Raw genomic sequence first — 20,908 nt, 5'->3', positions numbered from 1 at the left:
GTTCACAGGACTCTTCAATAGTGCTGTGCTCTGCTCACTCACTAGCTGAGTGATTTGCTCCTGAGGAGGCACCTTCCAGCACTGATACAAATTTAAGTCCAGCACTTTAATTATTCTCTCAATCTCCTACAACTTGGTAAGGATTATATAGCTCTATGACTCAGCAATGGGATAGGGGTAGGGGTGTTATTTTCTACCCATTTTATCCTTAAATCTCCATTATCATCATTTAAAAAAATACATTCAACCTACAGACTGAATCTCACAAATCACCATCAGTGTTAAACAGTGACTTCAAGTAAATATCCAGGCAATTTAAACACCCTGTCAGGGTTGTTGTCCTGTCAATGAATCTTCCCTTTCTATTTCTCCTTCCATAAATGGCACAGGACATGGAAGCTTAGTGTCCACATTTTGTGTTCTGTCTCCTTGATCTTTGCTGACCTTCACTAAATGTGTCTTCTTCCACTTAGGCATCCAGCAAAGGTATCTCTTACGTGGAATTGGCAACTACAATTGGGAGCAGTGGACCTTGCCTTATCTAAGGTCTCAAAAGTCTTCACTGAGTCACCTCCTTACCCTACCCCAAGCCCTTCTTCATCCTTTGACAGGAGCTTGGTAGAAATTCTTTATGTCCTAGAACAATGATTCCCATCCTATTATATACTTATCTCTAGTATTTCCTAATTTTATTTTCCCCACAATACTCTGTTTTAATGGAAGTATAATAGACATACTACAAAATACATATATTAACACATGGATTATGGATTTCATAAAATATATAAATTTCCATCAACTCAAATCTTTTCTAGTCAGTTTCCATATCTGAGACAAGCATTATTTCCATTTTCTTAACATAGGTTTTTCTTCCTGAAACTTCATATAAAGGATAAAAATCATATTTTGCTAAAAAAAATTGAGACTCATCTGTTTTCTAATCTATACCATTCTTTTGTAATTTCTGAGTAGAAAATGTCTAGTATCACTAGCTCCTATCCACTTTGGTGTATCCAAACACTCAAAAATGCTCCCACATATTCTACTACCCAACCAGAACCACTCTTCTTAGCACAACCTGGACTCAGTGGGAGTTAGCTTAAGCACTAGCTCAAGACCCTGCTGACCAAATTCTGCTCTCAGCCAGGTCTGATCTACTACCATCTGCCATTGGGTCACCATGATTCTTTAATTTAAATCATTGTGTAAGATGCCTTCGTTTGAGTTCTCCCAGGGAAGAGACGGATTTGTATATAGGCTGGGAAGAACTCCAAGGAACCATATCTTTGTGGGAGTGGAGCAAGCATGACTGAGCAAGGGAGAAGCTGAACTTAAATGCAGTTGCAATAAAGACCACAGCTGATCAAATATGGAGATAAGGAGCTCCCTATTCTACTCTTCAGAATTATTCTAACTTGAGGCAGGTTGGCTGGCACAGGTGAGAATGCAGAGCAACATTTGTGCAAACTAAAGAGATACACACTGCTAAATAAACTTTTGACTTTTTCTGGGTTTAGATATTTTGATGATAATAAAAAAGGAAGATGGAGAAGTATACAGCAATGGAATTCAATTGTGTAGGGCTTGTGGAATAAGATGCATCAGGAAACATTTATAGCAAAGCCCAGTGAAAAGCTTTACTGTAACTAACCAATAACTCAACAATTTTCCATTTCTAAAAATGAATCATTAAATATTATCATCCCCACCCTTACAGATGAGACAAGGATCAGACAGGTTCAGTGAATTTTCTTCAAGTTCACACTACTTGTGCATGACTATTTCAATCCTCACCATTCTAAACAACTGTACCATACATTTGCATACTAAGAAATGTGCCAACATAACTGGTGAAGTAACATATTAATTTTTAAATACTAAATCTTCACTCTTGTTTCTTGTTTTCTCTTGTGCTAAAGCCCCTCAGCACTGGCTCAAAGTATGCAAGTTCATTACCAATTGATTTCCAATGAAGATAGACAGAAAACCACCAACCTTCCCACATAATAAACAAATGTGCAGACTTCCTATCCCAAGTAAAATCCCATAAAATTAGTTAATAATAGGAAGGAAAGAGAATAGTGGCAAATATGATTTTACTTAAAATACAAACTTCATCAAATTTTTGTTTCCCATTTTCTAATCACTGATTTTGTTATTGCTATAAAAATTTATTTTAGTATTGGCATATAAGTGCATCATGAGATAGTTTATGGCACACACCTGCCTCCTGCATTTGTGGGGGGGGGGTTGAATAATTTATCTTTAAAAAAGGGGAGAACTAAAGATACTTTGTCCAACTTATTTTCAATGAATCCCAGGGTGCATCTTTCAGATAAAAAATGGTTCAACAGTAAAAAAATTTCCAAAAGAAAATACTCTTCACCTCTGTACAAGTAAAGAAAGTCAGAAAAACTAGCAGAGTGTTCTTTCAAAGACAAATTGTTGCAAATGTAGAGATGAGGTGGAACTAGAAGAGGAAATTCTTAAGTATGTTTAGCATGAGCAAATGCCTAATAGAAAAAGCCAATAGGCAGGAAAACAAAACAATTATTTTAAAACATTAATTAAGTGTATATGGAAGTGAAAAGATTTGGTTAACTATGGGAAACAATTCTCTTAGTTCTTTGAAAACAACCCTTTTTCTCATTAGCCTCTTTCAGAGACTTCACTTTTCCAAGAGTATGAATCAGTCTGTCTCTTCCTATCTCCTCTTCCACCCAGTGCTCTCTTCTCAGTTGGCGTAATATACCTAAAATATTTAGCTGCAAATACAGAATTGAGAAACAATGAAAAGCCACTTAACTTGGTGGTTCAGGACTGCAAACAATACCAATTGTGTTGGTGTGCTTACTTGTGGTGTACTGGGGAGTGTCTTTAAAAGTGGTTATTACAGAAACTAACCTATATTTTGGTGTAGCTACAAGTGGATAAAGTGCTGGTCAGAAAACATGGGGTCAAACTGCATTATTTTACTTCCTTTCTCAGTGAGTAGGGAAAGAACATTCACATTACCACAAAGGACAGCTGGAACACAGTAGCACTCAAGTGTTAACTGAATCAGTTGCTCACCTTACTGGCTCAATAAGACAGCTTAGTTAAAAGATCTTTCAAAGTGAACATTCCCAATCAGCAACAACAAAATAAATTTGTGTGTACCTTTCTTACTTTCCATAGTGCTTGTGAAAATGAAATTTTTAAAAGTTGTACCAAAAAATGAAAACTGGGTTGAGGTTCAGTCACTTAGAAAGGGTAATGCAAAATAAGTTTAGATGTAAGATTAAATCATCATAGACCATTTTTAAGTCTTTTGATGAGTTTAACCAACAATTATGAGTTTAACCAACAGAATGACCCATCAGCCACCTTCTGACACAAGTAACTTCGTCAAAAGTTCACATGAATCCACTTAATATGAAACCTGAAAACCTAACAATATACCTTTTTGACAGTATTTTTAAATGCCACTTTGACCCAGTTCTTAAAACAGCTAATTGTTGTTGTTCACATATATACAGTTACACAAATTCTTACTTTTTATGTCATCCCTTCTGAAAAAGTTTACCTACCATTTAATGTTCTCAAAATACACTCGCTACAGTTATTAAAGTGTGTGATTCATTTTGAGACTAAATCACATAATGTCTCCTACTTTTACCATCTGACATGTGTATTCTTCAAAAGACAAACACCATATATTGAGGCAGTTCCCCTGCTTTTCATTTGTACTTCAACACACCTAACAAAGTGCAAGCACACAAATACTGAAAACCCACAATAATTTTGTTTGTCTGGAATCCAACAATGCATCTCTTTCCTTCTTGGCACATGTATCTTGAGTTTGTGACAATACCATCAATAAACTCATTCTTTCCATTGAGATGTGACTGATCACTCCCCTTGGTTGTATCCCAAGCAGGCAATGTCCACGTAACCATTTAATGTGCTGCCTTAGATCACAACCTGTTCAGACTTTTACCCCGGAGAGCCCTACTTGCAAAAGTACATCAAGTAATGTGGAATCTACTACTGTCCAAAGATGTAGCTGGCAAAAATGAAATTTCTTTGAATTCTCATGTTTTATCTTTTGAAGTACATCATTTTGCATTCTATTCCATAATTCATTCATTCAACAATACTAGCTGCTTACTCCATGATAGCATTACTAGAGTACAGTGTAATGAATATAGTTTTTATTTTTAACCTGGTAAAATTTAACTTGGCTCAAGTAGAAAAACTAATCAAAGATTTGCCGAAATCCAAGAAAAAAACAGATAATTCAAGACATGCTAATTATTGCTTCATATAGCATTAGTCATGCCATTACTCATTCTGGGAGTCTGTGTGCTCTGTTATGAAAAGCTGAATCTTGATTTAATTCCCAAAATAACACCAAGAGCAAACTGAATACCTACATGAAAAGACTTGGAAATGATATTAGAACTAACCAGGTTATATTTATTTTATCACTAGGATTTGCCTATAGTCTGAAATGACAAAAGTGGAAAGCCATTTCAATACCTGGAAGAAATGTATAAAGCTGATCCTTAAAAACAACCTGAAGGAGAGAGAGAAATCTTTTTTATTTTTTGGCAGTGCTAGGGATTGACTTCAGAACCTCACATGTACTAGGTAAGCACTCTACCACTGAGCTACATCCCCAGGCCTGGGAATCATTCTTGATACTTCGAGGTCAAGTCTTCACTGAACTCAGTACCACATGGCTCCTCACTGCTATTTTAGCCTCAGTTAGTCTGCTTCTTCTACGTTATTATGCATCTTTTAAACAGCTTTCAGCAGGAGCTTTTAGGAAAAATAAAACCTCACGTAACCATTTTTGGATCTCTCCCTGCTATTCTGTTCTATTGCTCTGGCATCAAGACTGACTACAAGTTCCCTTGAAAAAGTATTAAATTACCCAAAGATAATTTGGCTTTTAATAACAAAAGTCTAAAAGTCAATGTGGAATTGATATAGTTTTGTTTGCAGGTATGTGGCATGGGTATTTTTTGACTAAAGGCAGCTCTTTACAACACCACAAGTGATTTCCCACTGGATTTGGATCAATCCTCCATGGCTTCAAAGACTGGAAAATTCACATGAAGCCTGGCTCTCGCATATGGTACGCCCAAGTCAATCATTTCAAATTAATAAAAAGACAGCCTTACACATGTATTGAGATTGATGTGTGTTCCTCTTGCGCACAGTGTATAACTCTTATGATTCAGGAAACTTCAGTATGGCTAATTAGAAAGCAGCAGGGAAACACTAAAACATACAGATGTCACAATTGCATGACAGTAGTTCAATCAGGAGTGTGCATCAGAATCACCTGTAGAACTGGTATGCAATTTCACTGTTTAAAAATGCAGACTGGGACTTACAAAAGTCTTACCTGAGAAGTCACCTAAGAATAAACATCTCTTAAAAATACCACAAATTCTGACTCCAATACTACTATTATATTAAATCCATTTTTTTCTGCATATAATATGGGCTCTGGTTTTATTAAGACTTAAGTTTATTGTGTCAGAAGGATCGAGGATTAATGCTCTATTTGCCTCAGCCTTCTGATACAAATGATAACACTTAGAAACAAAGAAACAACTATCACCAGCAGAGAAATTCTGAGTTATTCTGGTTCTTCATGTATGAACCCTCACATGCCAAAGACTACCCTCAAGTCTTGGTGTTATTGGCAGGATCTCTCTTCAACACAAAATACCTTTAAATATGTAATCTTCTACTCATCAATTAGAAGACATGAATATTCTATATTTGAAACTTTAAGGTCAGTTTATTAAGTCAGTGATGAAAGTGATCAGAAGAATAGTTTCCTGAAAATTATTTTTTTTCTTAGAAAAAAAAGAAAGGAAAACCAAAACCCTCTCAGCATAGCCACAGATGCTGTGGCAATCAACTTCTCTGCAGATGGGGACAGTCTGTTAGTCTGCTGAGTCACTCCCTGGGTCAGCAGGATTGTAGTCTGGATCATCTTCATCATCCTCCAGCTCCAAGTCATCCATTTCCTGGAACAAAGACTCATCTACCTCCACATTGTTTCCAGCTGCAAAAAGCAAAACAAAATTCCCTCTCAGCTTTATACTCAAAAATCAAACATAGAACTCACTGGAGTACCAGACAGAAGCTTCTCAGTGTATATAGGAGGTGTCACTTATGAAATCCCAAACTACTAGTGCAAATGACATCTTTCTTTGTCAGTAGAGACTCTTAACACTTTAAGAGGAATTTCATTGCTCCAGGTCACAGTTCAAAAATCTGTTGTTATTGTTGTTCTTAAGGGATCATCATAGAATACATATTTATAATGTGGCATGTTATATACTGAAGATATGTTGCTCTGGTTATAGTAAGTTAACTATCAATAAGACTTATACCAGAAATCTCTCATACTTGCTAATTAATTGACAGATGGAACTTGACCTTTTCTCTCCATCAGTCCTCCTTCTAATCAATAGACTTCTCAAGATTCCATGTGTCTGAGCCCTACAGTAAGCAAAGCCAGGCTCCCCATTAAACATATCACTCTTCACTTTGTCTGAAGTAGATAAATAAAGGATAGCATAGCTCTAGTGAATCCCCACACATTGTAAACTTCCTTCCCTCTCAGATTCACTTACTGACATTCACTGCAATGAGAATATAAAGAAAACAAGTGTTGTTTCATGCCTATGAGTAGATCAGAAAGAAAAATATGAAATCCTAAGCCCTAGTCAAAGAATAACTGTCTCTGTAGGGTTTCACAGAGCAAATGAAATCTAAAATATCTTTGTGATATATTTGAATCCACCAAGAAGAAAAGGTCAGGTGAAAGTAATTGTTGGTAGAAATGTATACAAAAGCAAGAATAAGAGTAAGACCTTGAATATGTCGAACTGGAAGGCAAGATTTTCTAGGGAAAATACCAACAGATAAAACATAAGGGTCAGATTGAGGACAGCATAAGTCAACCTTTTTTTCAAACTAATGGAAACCATGAAAAAATTAAAAAAGAGAGGTTTATGATTAAATATAGGTTTTAGAAATGCCATCTCAGAGGCAGCAACAATAAAACAGATAAGGACATTAGAAGGAGGAACAGATTTGGGGATACAGTTTCAGAGGCTACTACAAAAGTCCAAGTGAAAATGATAAAACCTTCAAGTAAGAGAAGGAAAGTGATGAGAAGACATTTCAGAGGCAAAATCAATAGGTATGTTTTGGTAACTTACTGGATATGAAGAGGCAGCAAGAGAGGAAATATTAGGAGTTCTATATCTGAGGTTTTCCCAAGCTCCTTGAGAGACTATTGAAAATCATTCCCATATGATATATCATGAACTATGTAATGCGATAAATAATCAATAAAAAAAAATTAAAAAAAAAAAAAAGAAAATCATTCCCATAGACTTGTGATTCTAGAAATTTGGGGGAAACAAGTCATCTGAGACACCTGTTTTCTTGTCACCATAAATGTCTACCTGTTCCTATCTAGAGATTGTTTAAGTTATCATAAAATGTTCAAATAGTACATTGTTGTAGAATTAAACATTCAGTTCAAATATATTAACTGATCAACTGTTTTTGCTTCAAAATGAATTTTTTCATCAGTCTTGGGAGGAAAAATTTACATTGAATTATCACTCTGATCTTTATGGTTTAAAATTAAAGACAAGATTATACACATATGGAATTCTGATATTATCTCATCATCCTCCAAGAACTGGATATCATATGTGTCAAGATTATGATCTGTTTCAAATAGCTGTTTCCCTAAAAGATATAAGTATGATTAACTCAAATGGCATAGTATTCATTCACCTTCCCTACGAGCATTGAAAAAAATATAAAAATTCAGGAAAACAAGTCTGAAAATCTATCTTCCTACAAATTTCAATAAATTTATGAACTCAATTAGTAGCTAGGATGTATATGAAATCTGTTCACATTAAAAAGGAACAAGTGATAAACCTAGTCTATATAGAGTACTAGAAAAGTGAGATTGCTTCTATATAAAATGTAAATATTCCTGTATTTCAAAATCTATTAGTTGTAATATTTGTACCAGAAATCAGACATAAAAATTCCTCATAACCAGGCACAGTGAAACATGCCTGCAATCCCAATTACTTGGGAGACTGAGGCAGAAGGATTGCAATCAAGACAGGCCTTATCATCTTAGTGAGACCCCATGTCAAAATAAAAAATGAAAAAGGGCTGGGGACATGACTCAGTGATAGAAGGTCACTGGAATAAATCCTTAGTACAGGAGAAACATGAATTATAAATTATACTTTAAAAAAATAACATCATGTTTATATATTTTCTCTCTTTGTCCTAGATGCCTACGAATATTATTGTCTTATAAAAATCTGTTCAAATGATCCTCTTGCTGCACAAGAAAGGATACCAAAATATTTGAGGGTAACCGAAAAAAAAATGTAGGGGAGTATCATACCACTTAATTTATATTTTTATGCTTGCTCTTCTTCTTTTATCTGTTTTTTCTTTTAATTTGCAGAAGTTCTACATCAAACTTGGCCTCCCAACTTAAGAAATTCTCTATTGAAACAGAAGTGCCATGGAATAATTGCTTAGAAAATAAAAATTAGTCCACCAAAAACTGAAAAATAAATATTAAAAATTCTCTTTCTCTCTCTTCTCTCTCTCTAAAAAAATAAAAATAAAAAAATAAAAATAAAAATTACATAACTCAACAGATTGACACGACAGTTTCACAAATAAAGCCTAACAATATCTTCTAGATAAATAAGTATATCAGCTTAAAAGAGAAACCACTTATAAGAAAAATTAATGTTTGAAATTTTGAAACATTTAATCTGATTTCTGCCTTTCCTGGCTGCTTTCATTGGTTTTGGCAACTTGCTCTGGAAAAGCCCATTTTTTTATCTTATTATAAAAAACAAAATAATATACAATATAGTTACTATATTTACCACTGATATTTACCATTAAGAAGAATGTTGTCTGTTTTATTCATTTATTTATTTATTTATTTTAATATTTATTCTTTTAGTTATAACTGTAAACAACATCTTTATTTTATTTATTTGAGTTTTTTATTAGTTGCTCAAGACAATACAATGATCTTGACATATCATACATTTGATTCAAATAGGGTATGAATTCTCATTTTTCCACATGTACAGATTGCAGGATCACATTGGTTATACATCCATGTGTAGCAGAATGAAATTCAACCCCTATCTTTTACCCTGCACAAAACTCAATTCAAAGCTCATCAAGGACCTAAATATTAGACCAGATACACTGTGCCTATTATAAAGGAGGCCCAACTTTCCATCATACTGGCTCAGAAACTGACTTTCTCAAGAAGAAGCACAAGAAATAAAATCAAGAATCAATTAATGGGGGCTAGGACAGTAGCTCAGTGGCAGAGAGCTTACCTAGCCTATGAGAGACACTGGGTTCAATCCTAAGCACCACATAAAAATGAATAAAATAAAGACATAATATCCACCTACAACTAAAATATTTTTAAAAATCAATAAATGGGATGGTATCAAACTAAAAAGCTTCTTCACAGCAAAGAAACAATCAAGAATGTGAAGAGAGAGCCTACAGAATGGGAGAGAATTTTTGCCATGTATGCCTCAGACAGAGCATTAGTCTCAAGGATATAGAAAGAATTCAAAAAACTTTACCACTAAAATAATAATAATAATAATAATAATAATAATAATAATAACCCAATTAATAAATGCACAAAAGTGATCTAGTCTGTTGGTGATGTATTGTTTCCTTCATTTCAAAAATCTTAACACCAAAGAAACAAATAACCCAATCAATAAATGGGACAAGTACCTGAACAGATTCTTCTCAGAAGAGAATATACAATCAGTCAACAAATATATGAAAAAATGCTCAACATCTCTAGCAATTAGAGAAATGCAAATCAATACTACTCTAAGATTTCATCTCACTGCAGTCAGAATGGCAGCTATTAAGACTACAAACAACAATAAGTGTTGGTGAGGATGTGGGGGTAAAGGCACATTCATAGATTGTTGGTGGGACTGCAAATTGGTGCTGCCAATATGGAGAGCAGTGCGGAGAATCCTTGGAAAACTAGGAATGGAACCACCATTTAACATAGCTATCTCACTTCCTCAGTTTTGAAGACTTCAAACCAGCATACTACAAGGACACAGCCACATCAATGTTTATAGCAGCACAATTCAAAATAGCTAAACCATGGAACCAACCTACATGCCCTTCAGTAGATGAATGGATAAAGAAAATGTGCTATATATACAATGGAATTTATTCAGCATTAAAAGAGAATAAAACCATGGCATTTGCAGATAAATGGATGGAGCTGGAGAATATAATACTAAGTGAAGTTAGATAATCCCCAAAAACCAAATGCTGAATGATTTCTCTGATTTAAGGATGCTAATTCATAATATTCTGCAGGGGCAAGGGGGATGGGAGGATTAAATGAACTCTGGAAAGGACAAAAGGGAAAGGGGAAGGGAGTGGAACAGATGGGGAATAGGGGCAGGAAAGAGTGGAATGAGATGCACATTATTACCTTAAGTACATGAATGAAGACACAAAGGATGTGAATCTACATTGTGTACAACCAGAGATATGAAAAATTGTGCTCTATATGTGTAATATGAATTGTAATGCATTCTGTTGTCATATATAAGGAATTAAACTTTTAAAAACTCAGAATAAAACAGAAAAATCTTCCTGTTGGATATAGCAATTAATTCTTAGATTTGACATTTGAAGTATAAGCAACAAAAGAAAAATACAGAATAAATTGTGCTTTTTCAAAATTGAAAAAAATCAGTTATTTGTACTATTAAAATATCAGTTATTTTTAATAATATAGTGGCTAATAACATTATTACTACTTAAAAAAAGATTACAAACAACAATAAGTGTTGGCAAGGATGTGGGGAAAAAGTCACACTCATACATTGCTGATGGGATTGGTGCAGCCTATATGGAAAGCAATATGGAGAATCCTTGGAAAACTGGGAATGGAACCTGCATTTGACCCAGCTAATCCAGTCCTCAGTCTATACCCAAAAGAATTAAAATCAGCATACTACAGGGACACAGCCACATCAATGTTTATAGCAGCACAATTCACAATAGCTAAACTATGGAACCAACCTACATGCCCTTCAGTAAATGAATGGATAAAAAAATGTGGTATGTATACACATGGAATATTATTCATTAAAAGGGAATAAAATCATGGCATTTGCAGGTAAATGGATGGAGTTAGAGAATATAATGCTAAGAGAAGTTAGCCAATCCCCAAAAAACAAATGCTGAATGTTTTCTCTGATTTAAGGATGCTGATCCATAATGTGGTTGGGGAGGGGCATGGAAGAATTAGATGAACTCTAGATAGGGTAAAGGGGAGGGAGGGGGAGGAAGAAGGCCTCCAGGTAGGAAAGACAGTGGAATGAGATGGACATCATTACCCTAAGTACATGTATGAAGACATGAATGCTGTGACTCTAATTTATGTACAACCAGATAGAAAAATTGTATTCTAGAAGTGTAATATGAATTTAAATGCATTCTGCTATCATATATAACAAATGGAAATTTAAAAGAAAGAAAAAATGGGCAAAATAACTTAACAGGCACTTCACAGAAGAGATATGAATGGTCAACAAAAATATATATAAAAAAGTTTAACATCTTTAGCCATTAGAGAAATGCAAATCAGAACTATACTGAATGGCATTTATCAAGAATACAAGTAACAATAAATGTCAGCAAGGATGTGGGGAAAAGGGTTCACTCATACATTGCTGAGGGGACTGCAAACTGTTGCAGTTGTGGAGAGTGATGACTCGAACCCTAGTCTCTGATTCCCTCATGGCTTCATTTGTGCTGGGAGCTGTCTATACAAAAGTGCAAGTTGAGATGCCCCAATTGCTATGGTAATGACAGCCATAGGTGGCTACAAGCAAAGGCATGTTGCTCTAACAGTTAGAACCTTGGATTCAGACACCAACTCCTGGGATAGACATTTCTGGGCATGACAAGATGACCTCAAAGTCTCTCAAGTTTTGCTGCATCCTTCAGACGGCCTGCTTTGCTAAAACTTTCTCACAAATAACCTTCTGATGACAAAACCTATATAATGAACATGTTGAACAAGCTCTAGTATCAGTCAAGCCTCTCCAGGGCTTGGCTATCCACCTGGCCCCAGCTTTGTCCTCTATGTTTGTCTGTTTGTCTATTGTTTATCCCCACACCAACTTTCCAGTTTCTGAATTAACTGTCACGCTGGTTGTGATATGCAATCACTCTAGAAGGCAGTGTGGAGATTCCTAAGAAAACTAAAAATAGAAACACCATCTGATCAAGTTCTGTCACTCCTTAGTTTATAACCAAAAGACTTAAAATCAGCATACTACAATGATGCAGTCACACCAATGTTTATAGAACTCAATTCACAATAGCTAAGCCATGGAACTAACTAGGTGGCCCTCAACAGATAAAGGCATAAAGAAAATGTGGTATATATACTCAATGGATTATTACTCAGCCATAAAGAATAAAAAATTATGGCATTTGCTGGCAAATGAATGGATCTGGAGACTATCATGCTAAGTGAAATAAGCCACTCCCAAAACTAAAGGCCAAATATTCTCTCTGATATGTGAAAGCTAACCAACAATCAGTGGGCAGCAGGAATAGAAGTTTATTGGATCAGACAAAGGGGAATAGGAAAGACAATAGAATGAATCTGACATAACTTTCCTAATGCATCTATGAATATACCTCCAGTGAACCTCCACAATATCTACAACCACAAGAATGGGATCCTAATTAGAACGTTATACTCTATGTATGTATAATATGTCAAATACCCTTTACTGTCATGTATATTTAAAAAGAACAAATGAAAAAATGAAAAAAAAAAAAACAACCAGAACTTCACCCTAATTTGACCTCTGAGTTCAAGCAGGATGAGTGCTCCAGCAGGATCTGGATAGGTACTTTCCTTAAGGCCTTATAGGACTAAAATCAAGTTGTTTTCCTTTCTGATGACACTGTGGAAGAAGCAGCTTCCAAGGTCATTCATGTGTTTGAATGCATTCAGTTCCTTGTGGTTACTAGACTGAGGTCTGCCTTTCCTTCACATGTGGTTCCCTCCATCATCAAGTCAGCATTACCTTGTTGGATCCATCTTGGTTTTCTGATCTTCTTTTCTGCTTCATGGGCTTGTAAGATAACACTGGGATCTGCTGGAAAATAAAAATAATCTCCCAATATTAAGGCCACCTGATTAGTAATCTTCATTCCATGTGCAAGTCTTTTTGCAATGAGATAATGCACACTTACAAGGAATGGTGCATGGGAGCTTCATAGAGGCAGCATGATATATCTACCACATAATTCATGTTTCACACTTAAAGCTTAACAGCTGCCAAGTGTTCATTGTTTTCTATGAGGTAATAAGATATCTTTTTATTCATTCTCTTCTGTATTATATAAGGATGACTAGAGAAAGTAGTAGGACAAGAAGTACTTTTTCTAACTAATTCTCCATAGCTTCATTCAGAAACTGCATTATTGGTGCTACACAGCCAGAAGGGACAGTAGGTGATCTGTGGAGTACTAGTCCTAACACAGAGAGAAGAAGGCTACAAAATGAAGACTCTTCACAGCTGAAGCATGGCATGGCCATCTTTCATCCCACTGAATCTTAAATATGGACCCTGCGTCTCTTCATGATGAAGAATATAGAAAAGTAAAGCACTTAAAGAAAAAGTGGATGTAGGTCAGAAGCCAGCACAAGGAACATAGTGGCCATGTGTGCAGATGACCAGTCGCATTCCTCAGTATTCTGAATGCCAGAGCAGCCCTCCATAACCAATGTCACATTCTGCAATCCCACCAGAGCCTGGGCCTCTCATCCACACCTTGTCAGCTCCCACAGGAGGAACCCAGGAGTCTGCAGTTATCAGTTAAGCAAAAAAAACCTGGATAATAATGATGCAGACAACATTACAGACATCTTGTATTGCTTAATTATGAAATACAAATGGTAAATAAGACTACAGACAACACCTTCACGCTTACACTGAAGTCACATACACCCACCAATCAGTTTTAGATACAGAAAGTATCTTTCTCTGATTGCATTCCCCTCTTTGCTACACCCTACCACAGAGAAAAGTAAATTCCTACTGATGTTGCTTCACAGATGTGTTTCTTTAACTTGATATGTCAAGTTGCTCTCCAAATTGTGTTAATTTTTATTCTGACCAATAACACCTGAGGTTCCTCTTTCTCCACATCCCCTCAGACTTACCCTGTCTGGCTTATTTTCAAGCATCCTAGTGATTGGGAAGTAGTTTCAATTTGTATTTCCATGATGACTACCAAATACAAAATTGAAGATATCTGTTAATACCCAAATCAGATTTCCTTTTGTGTGCTTATTCATTCATGTTTTAGTCATTTATTCCATTGGGGTGCTTTGATTTTTCTTACTAAAGTAGTTCTTCATACCTAATTAATCTGACTCTGATATTTTTATGAAAGATTAAAAGGTATAGTCTTTGTTACATTTGGTTTAAATTATTCATTTCTAAGTCAGTCCCAAAAAGTCAAAAGTTGAATGTTTTCTCTGATATGCAGAAGCTAATCCAAAATAACAAGGGAGGATTAATAAGAAAAATATAGAAGAAAGATCAGTGGAACAGACAAAGGGAAATAAAGGGAGGAGGGTAGATGGGATAGGGAAAGACAGTGGAATGAATCTGACCTAACTGTCTAAGTACATATATGAATACGCCATAGTGAATCTCACCATCTTGTTCATCCACAAGAAATTAATTTTAATAAACTATAAGTGAATAGCAGAAAGATCAGTAGAGTAGGATGAAGGGAAGAGGAGGTGGAAAGAGGAAAGAGTAAGGGGAAGTATTGGAAAGAGAATTAGAACAGATTATATTCCATGCTTGTATAATTGCATCAAATGAACCACATTGTCATGTATAACTAAAAAAGAATTGATTAAAAAAAGAAAACAATTGGAGTGCAAAATAGTTTGCAGTTATCCTATCTCTGGGAATACTTAAGCTTGCTTATTGATAAAGATGGGGGGCTTAATTTAAACTGATGTAAATGATGATGATAATATTAAGTGGATACTCATTTTCTCAGGAGTTTATGTGATTAACAAAAGCACCCTGAAGTGCTTTTTTAAAATACTTTATTTTAATTTAATTTTTAAAATACTTTATATTTTTATATTTGTTATTTCCTTTACTATACTACATATCTATTTTTCCTTTTACATATAGAAGAAATATTTGAGGCTTTGGCTCAGAGGAAAGAGCGCTTGCCTGGCATGCATGAAATGCTGGGTTCAATCCTTAGCACCACATAAAAATAACTTAAAGGTATTATGTACACCTACAACTAAAAACTAAATGTTTAAAAATAATTTGAAACTAAAATCATATCCTTGTATTTCTATTTACTTACATGTGAATTTCCTTACAATAATGACATTATCTAAAACATAATACACTTATAAAAACCAGGAAAAGCAATATTGATATGGTCCTATTATATAAACAACAAATATAAATTTTAAAATGTTCAGTTGTAACAACAATGTCCTTTATAAATTTTTTTCTGTGATAGGATCAAATGCAACATCATGCATATTTATTAATTTATTTATATTTGTGCCCCTGGATATAGAACCCAGTGGCACTGTAACACAAAGGTATACTACCAGGCTCTTCTATTTTTTATTTTGAGTCAGTGTCTAACTAATGTTCCCAAACTGCCTCAATCTTGCAATCCTCCTGCCTCTGCCTCCCAAGTCACTGAAATTACAGACTTACAGTACTGTGTCAGACTGTTCTTTGTATTTAATTGTCATATCTAGCTAGTTTTCTTTAATCTCAAATCATTGTCCTGCTTGCTTACTCCTTTTCGGCATTTATAAAAATAGTATATGGCATAATGGGGTTAACTTTGAGTTTATCTGATGTTTACTCATGATAGAATAAGGTTGAACTTTTTGACAGGAATGCCCTAAATTCAATGTGCTCTCAGTAGTCAATAGGAGAAATGTAGGTTGGCTTAATGTCAGTATTAAGGATGCTACTTTGATTAACTTGGTTAAAGTGGTGTCTACCTGGGTTCACAAGTAAAATGACTCTTCTGCACTTTATTAATTATTTGGCAGTACATGCTTTGAAACATGTAAATAACCCCTTCCTCATTCAAGCATTCCCTCCCATTATTTCTTCTATATTTATTTCTTGATATTTAGGTCCAAAGAGATATTTTTCCTTCTCACATATTTAATCATGCCTTCATTTTTACCAGTATCCATCAGAGATATTTTATCTAAATATGTGAGGCAAACACACCCCATCATCTGTTTCTGTATAGTCTGTGAAGGAAGAATGATTTTCCATCATGAATGGAAAAGAATTAAAAGAATTTTTTCTCATAAAAATTATATGAACTCTAAATTTCAGTGTAATTTCAGGGAGTTTCATTTTCAAAATGTTATGATTCATTTAATATGTCTCTGATCACTTTTGTATTAGATAGTCAGTTTGAGCAATAGTTGCAGAAACTACACCTGGCTGTCTACATGAACATTGCTTTGCACTGTTGCCTATGGAAGTACAAATCACAGTGATGTCATTGTAACACAACAGTGCTTCATGTGGCAGGTGTTTTGTCATACCCTGGTAGTTAGTTAATGTTTTAAATTTACCAGTGCATATTCAGTGTGTAAAAGCTAGAAGGGAAAAGTGTACTGTGAGTGTTTTTAAGGAAACATGGAGTTCGGATTACTTCTTATTAAGGAAGTTGGCAAAGTACCCATTTGACTATCAAATGCTAAAGAACATAGTGTATATCAACATTATCAGATTAAGCAGTCATCACAATATTCCCAACTCACAAGAAAGAAATGTTTAGAAACATTTAGAAGCTTAAAACCCATCAGGTTCCAAATTTTTAGTTTTGCAAATATTTCAACACAGGTTAATGCAAAGTTATTGAAAGCGTTACATTTTTGCTCCATTTAAGGTGTTCCACATCTGATAGGATGGGAAAAAATATTAAACATGGTTTCATAGATTCCATATCAGAAAATAGTCTGCCCTGCTTGGCTATCAAATGAATCACTGAGATGTTGACATTGATTATAGATTCATTTTCATGGTTTTGTTTTTATAAAAAAATATTTCAAATGAGATTTAGTGAGTGAGGCCTTCCAAAGAGTCTAGTTTTGGAAAGAGTAACACTTTTTTAATGCATGTTTTTTTTACAAACAAGAAAAGGAAAAATAAAAATGATGCTGGAAACAAACTTATCAGTATTCTTTTGTGAGTCAAGCAAGGCAGACTGTTTCCTGCTGTTGAATCAACTAAATGATGTTTGATTAAAGCAGCTGAAGACATGTGCCCAGAGAAAACAAACGTGCCTAATATCATACCCCCTTCCAAAATGAGTGCACTCTAATTTTAGTTCAGGTATTGACAAGAACTGTTATAAATTAGTGTTATCTTTGCATCTGTTAGTAACATTGGGAACTTTTTCTTACTTGTTGTCAACACCTGAATATTACTTCGTTCTTGCCACTTTTCCTGAAAGGCCTAAAACTTTTAATGTCTGTCCCACCCAGTAAGGTTTGTCTTACCTTTATATAAACTCATATTTTCTCATTGTACTGAAATGGTTGTAATGATTATGTATTGCAAAAGTCAAATTGTTCCTGAAGTGGTGAGATGTGATACCTGCAAGGTGGCTCTGGTGTCCTTTTGACTTTGTCATTATTCTTTGTGTGAATCTTTACACTGTGGTACCAGATGTCCCACATCTATCCTTTCCTGCCCCACCTCTGCACTCAGCCATTGCTCTGGATTCCTCTCAGGCCGTCTTACTTGCTAGATGCACATAACATTGTGTGGTTGGGAAGAAGGGAATCAAAACGCTGCCTCTCATTCCTCACAGAAATAGAAAAAGCAATTATGAAATTCATCTGGAAAAATAAGAGACCCAGAATAGCTAAAGCAATTCTAAGCAGGAAGAGTGAAACAGGTGGTATGGCTATACCAGAACTTAAACTATACTACAGAGTAACAAAAACAGCAAGGTACTGGTACCAAAACAGGCTGGTGGACCAATGGTACAGGATAGAAGACACAGAGACTAATCCACAAAATTACAACTACCTTATATTAGACAAAGGTGCTAAAAGCATGCAATGGAGAAAGGATAGCATCTTCAACAAATGGTGCTGGGAAAACTGGAAATCCATATGCAACAAAATGAAATTGAATCCCTATCTCTCACCATGCACAAAAATTAACTCAAAATGGATCAAGGATCTAGGAATTAAACCAGAGACTCTGCATCTAATAGAAGCAAAAGTAGGCCCTAATCTCCATCATGTGGGGTTAGGCCCCAATTTCCTTAATAAGACACCTATAGCACAAGAATAAAAACCAAGAATGACCAAATGGGATGCATTCAAACTAAAAAGTTTTTTCTAAGCAAGAGAAATAATATGTGAGGTGAATAGGGAGCCTACATTCTGGGAACAAATTTTTACCCCCCACACATCAGATAGAGCTCTAATCTCTAGGCTATACAAAGAACTCAAAAAGCAATACAAAAAACAAGCAAACAAATAACCCAATCAACAAATGGGCCAAGGACTTGAACAGACACTTCTCAGAAGTGGATATACAATCAATTAACAAATATATGAAAAAAAATGCTCATCATCTGAAGCAATCAGAGAAATGCAAATTAAAACTACTCTAAGATATCATCTCACTCCAGTAATAATGGCAGCCATGATGGATGTTGAGAGCCACAGCCAAAGGGGCCCCAGCAAACTTCCAGCTGCCAGCAAACTTCAGACTGTCAGCTGATGATTGGCTCACAGCGGCTCCAGCAACATCTAGCTGATTGGCTCCTCTGCGGTGATGTTCATTGGGCTGTTTCCCTGCCCTTCAGACTGCAAAGATGATGATTGGCTCACAGCGGCCCCAGCAACATCTAGCTGATTGGCTCCTCTGCGGTGATGTTCATTGGGCTGTTTCCCTGCCCTTTCAGACCACGGAGCTGCTCATTGGGGGACTTCTTTGGCTCCGCCCACACGACCCAGCCAATCGGCCTCAGGAGCAGGAGGATTGTGGGAGGTGGTGAGGCTTGTGTGGGTGAGAGGCTTGTGTGGGTGAGAGGCTTGTGTGGGGGTGAGAGGCATGTGGGAAGCCGGTGGTGGCAGTTGGGCTCTGAGGGTTTTTTCCTGAGGAGCTGTTTTGTTTGGCATTTGTAGTTCTAAAAATAAAGCTAGTTTCTTTTGACAAGTGGCTCCTGAATTGTGCCCAGCCAGACTGCGGCATTTCGCCTAGCCGTCTCCTTGCAAAATTCCTCATTGGCAACCTTCCATAACAGGTATTGTCCTCCATTTAGCACAGCTTTACAAATATTAGCCCAATCTGCTGGCGTCATGTTTAAGTTGGTAATGGATTCAACCAAGCTTACAGTGAAGGGTGCTTGAGGACCATAGGTTGTTACAGCCTCTTTTAGCTCCTTCACTGTTTTGAAATTTAAACCCTGGTAAATTCGCTGCCCTCCTACCTCAAATACAGGGCATACTTGAGATCCTGTCTCAGGATCCCAACTATCAACTGCAGGGGTTGGGAGCCTCCTAGCATATGGAGGTGGTGCTGTTGATTGGACACTTATGCCCTCTGGTGATAGAATGCTGTTAGTAGCAGTCTCCTGTAGAGGTGGTGCTGTTGGTTGGACACTTACGCTCTCTGATAGAAAGGTGTTATTAGCAGTCTCCTGTTGTAACTTTTCCCCTGATGGCTTTTTCTGCTCTAAACTTCCTTCCTCTGCATCCTGCAACTGTTAAGCCCTGTGGCTTCCTCAGACTTTTGATTCTGCTCAGAATGTTCAGATAAATTCCTTGGAAGTGGCACATAGAAACATTCTGATATTATCACCAAGATCAGACCCATAAGGAGGCCCAAAAGCAAAGTGGCAATGACAAAAAAGACATAAGAACACCAGGCAGGAATTCCAAGGGTCACTGTGAAATAGTTGTGAAGATGCCAAATCTTGCCAGAGATACTAAAAAGACCAGCCATTCCAGACATCGTTAGAGAAGCCGGAGATTTCCAGCCAGTCAGAGGTTCAATTGACTGCCATTTCTTCTCTAAGATGTAATTCTGTAGGTCTTCAAAGATTCCTGGACCATGGTAATGGCGGAATATTCCATCCTTTGCATGAAAAAATGCAGGAAGAGTGGTGACAAAGAAAAGGCCACTCAAACCTGGTTCTTGAATGACATCTACTTTCCCCACACTGATTTGAAGTGTTTCACCATTCTTTGCAAAAGTCTCCCATTCAGAATCAGTCTGCTGGCAGGATGGACACAATGGGGCATAAAATTTCAGCATCCACTCGCCTTCCATCACCAGTGTCCAGTTGGAAGCGGTCATGGGCTGGACTCGGCTTTGCTCCGCCGGCAACACGGCCTGCTCGGGGCCCTCGGTAGCCGCCAATGCCACAACTGAGGCAGCCAGGAGCGTCATCAGCAGTGGGCCGCAGTGCCCGCCTGCCATGTTGGGTGCGGAGCGACACTCCCCAGCAGGGAGTGTGGGCCAAGGAAACTACAGGGCCAAGGCCTGGTCGCCTGGCGGCTGTGAGCCAATCATCAGCTGGCAGTCTGAAGGGCATGGAAACAGCCCAATGAACATCACCGCAGAGGAGCCAATCAGCTAGATGTTGCTGGGGCCGCTGTGAACCAATCATCAGCTGGCAGTCTGAAGGGCATGGAAACAGCCCAGTGAACATCACCGCAGAGAAGCCAATCAGC

At 36.5% G+C, this 20,908-nt stretch overlaps 1 pseudogene across 1 annotated transcript; it reads right to left on the bottom strand.

Moving 5' to 3' along the window:
- Positions 1–5,945: 5,945 nt before the first annotated feature.
- Positions 5,946–20,672, bottom strand: LOC308649474 (thioredoxin-related transmembrane protein 4-like; annotated as a pseudogene). The gene is made up of 2 exons: positions 19,914–20,672; positions 5,946–6,067 (listed from the first exon to the last, which is right to left on the bottom strand). The product of its transcript is annotated as a thioredoxin-related transmembrane protein 4-like (transcript).
- Between the last annotated feature and the right edge of the window lie 236 nt (positions 20,673–20,908).

The sequence above is a fragment of the Spermophilus citellus genome (genome assembly GCF_964194105.1).
Source record: "Spermophilus citellus genome assembly, chromosome: 5".
NCBI lineage: Eukaryota > Metazoa > Chordata > Mammalia > Rodentia > Sciuridae > Spermophilus > Spermophilus citellus.
Note: the sequence above shows the minus strand (reverse complement) of the source record. Positions and strands in the feature narration are given on the sequence as shown.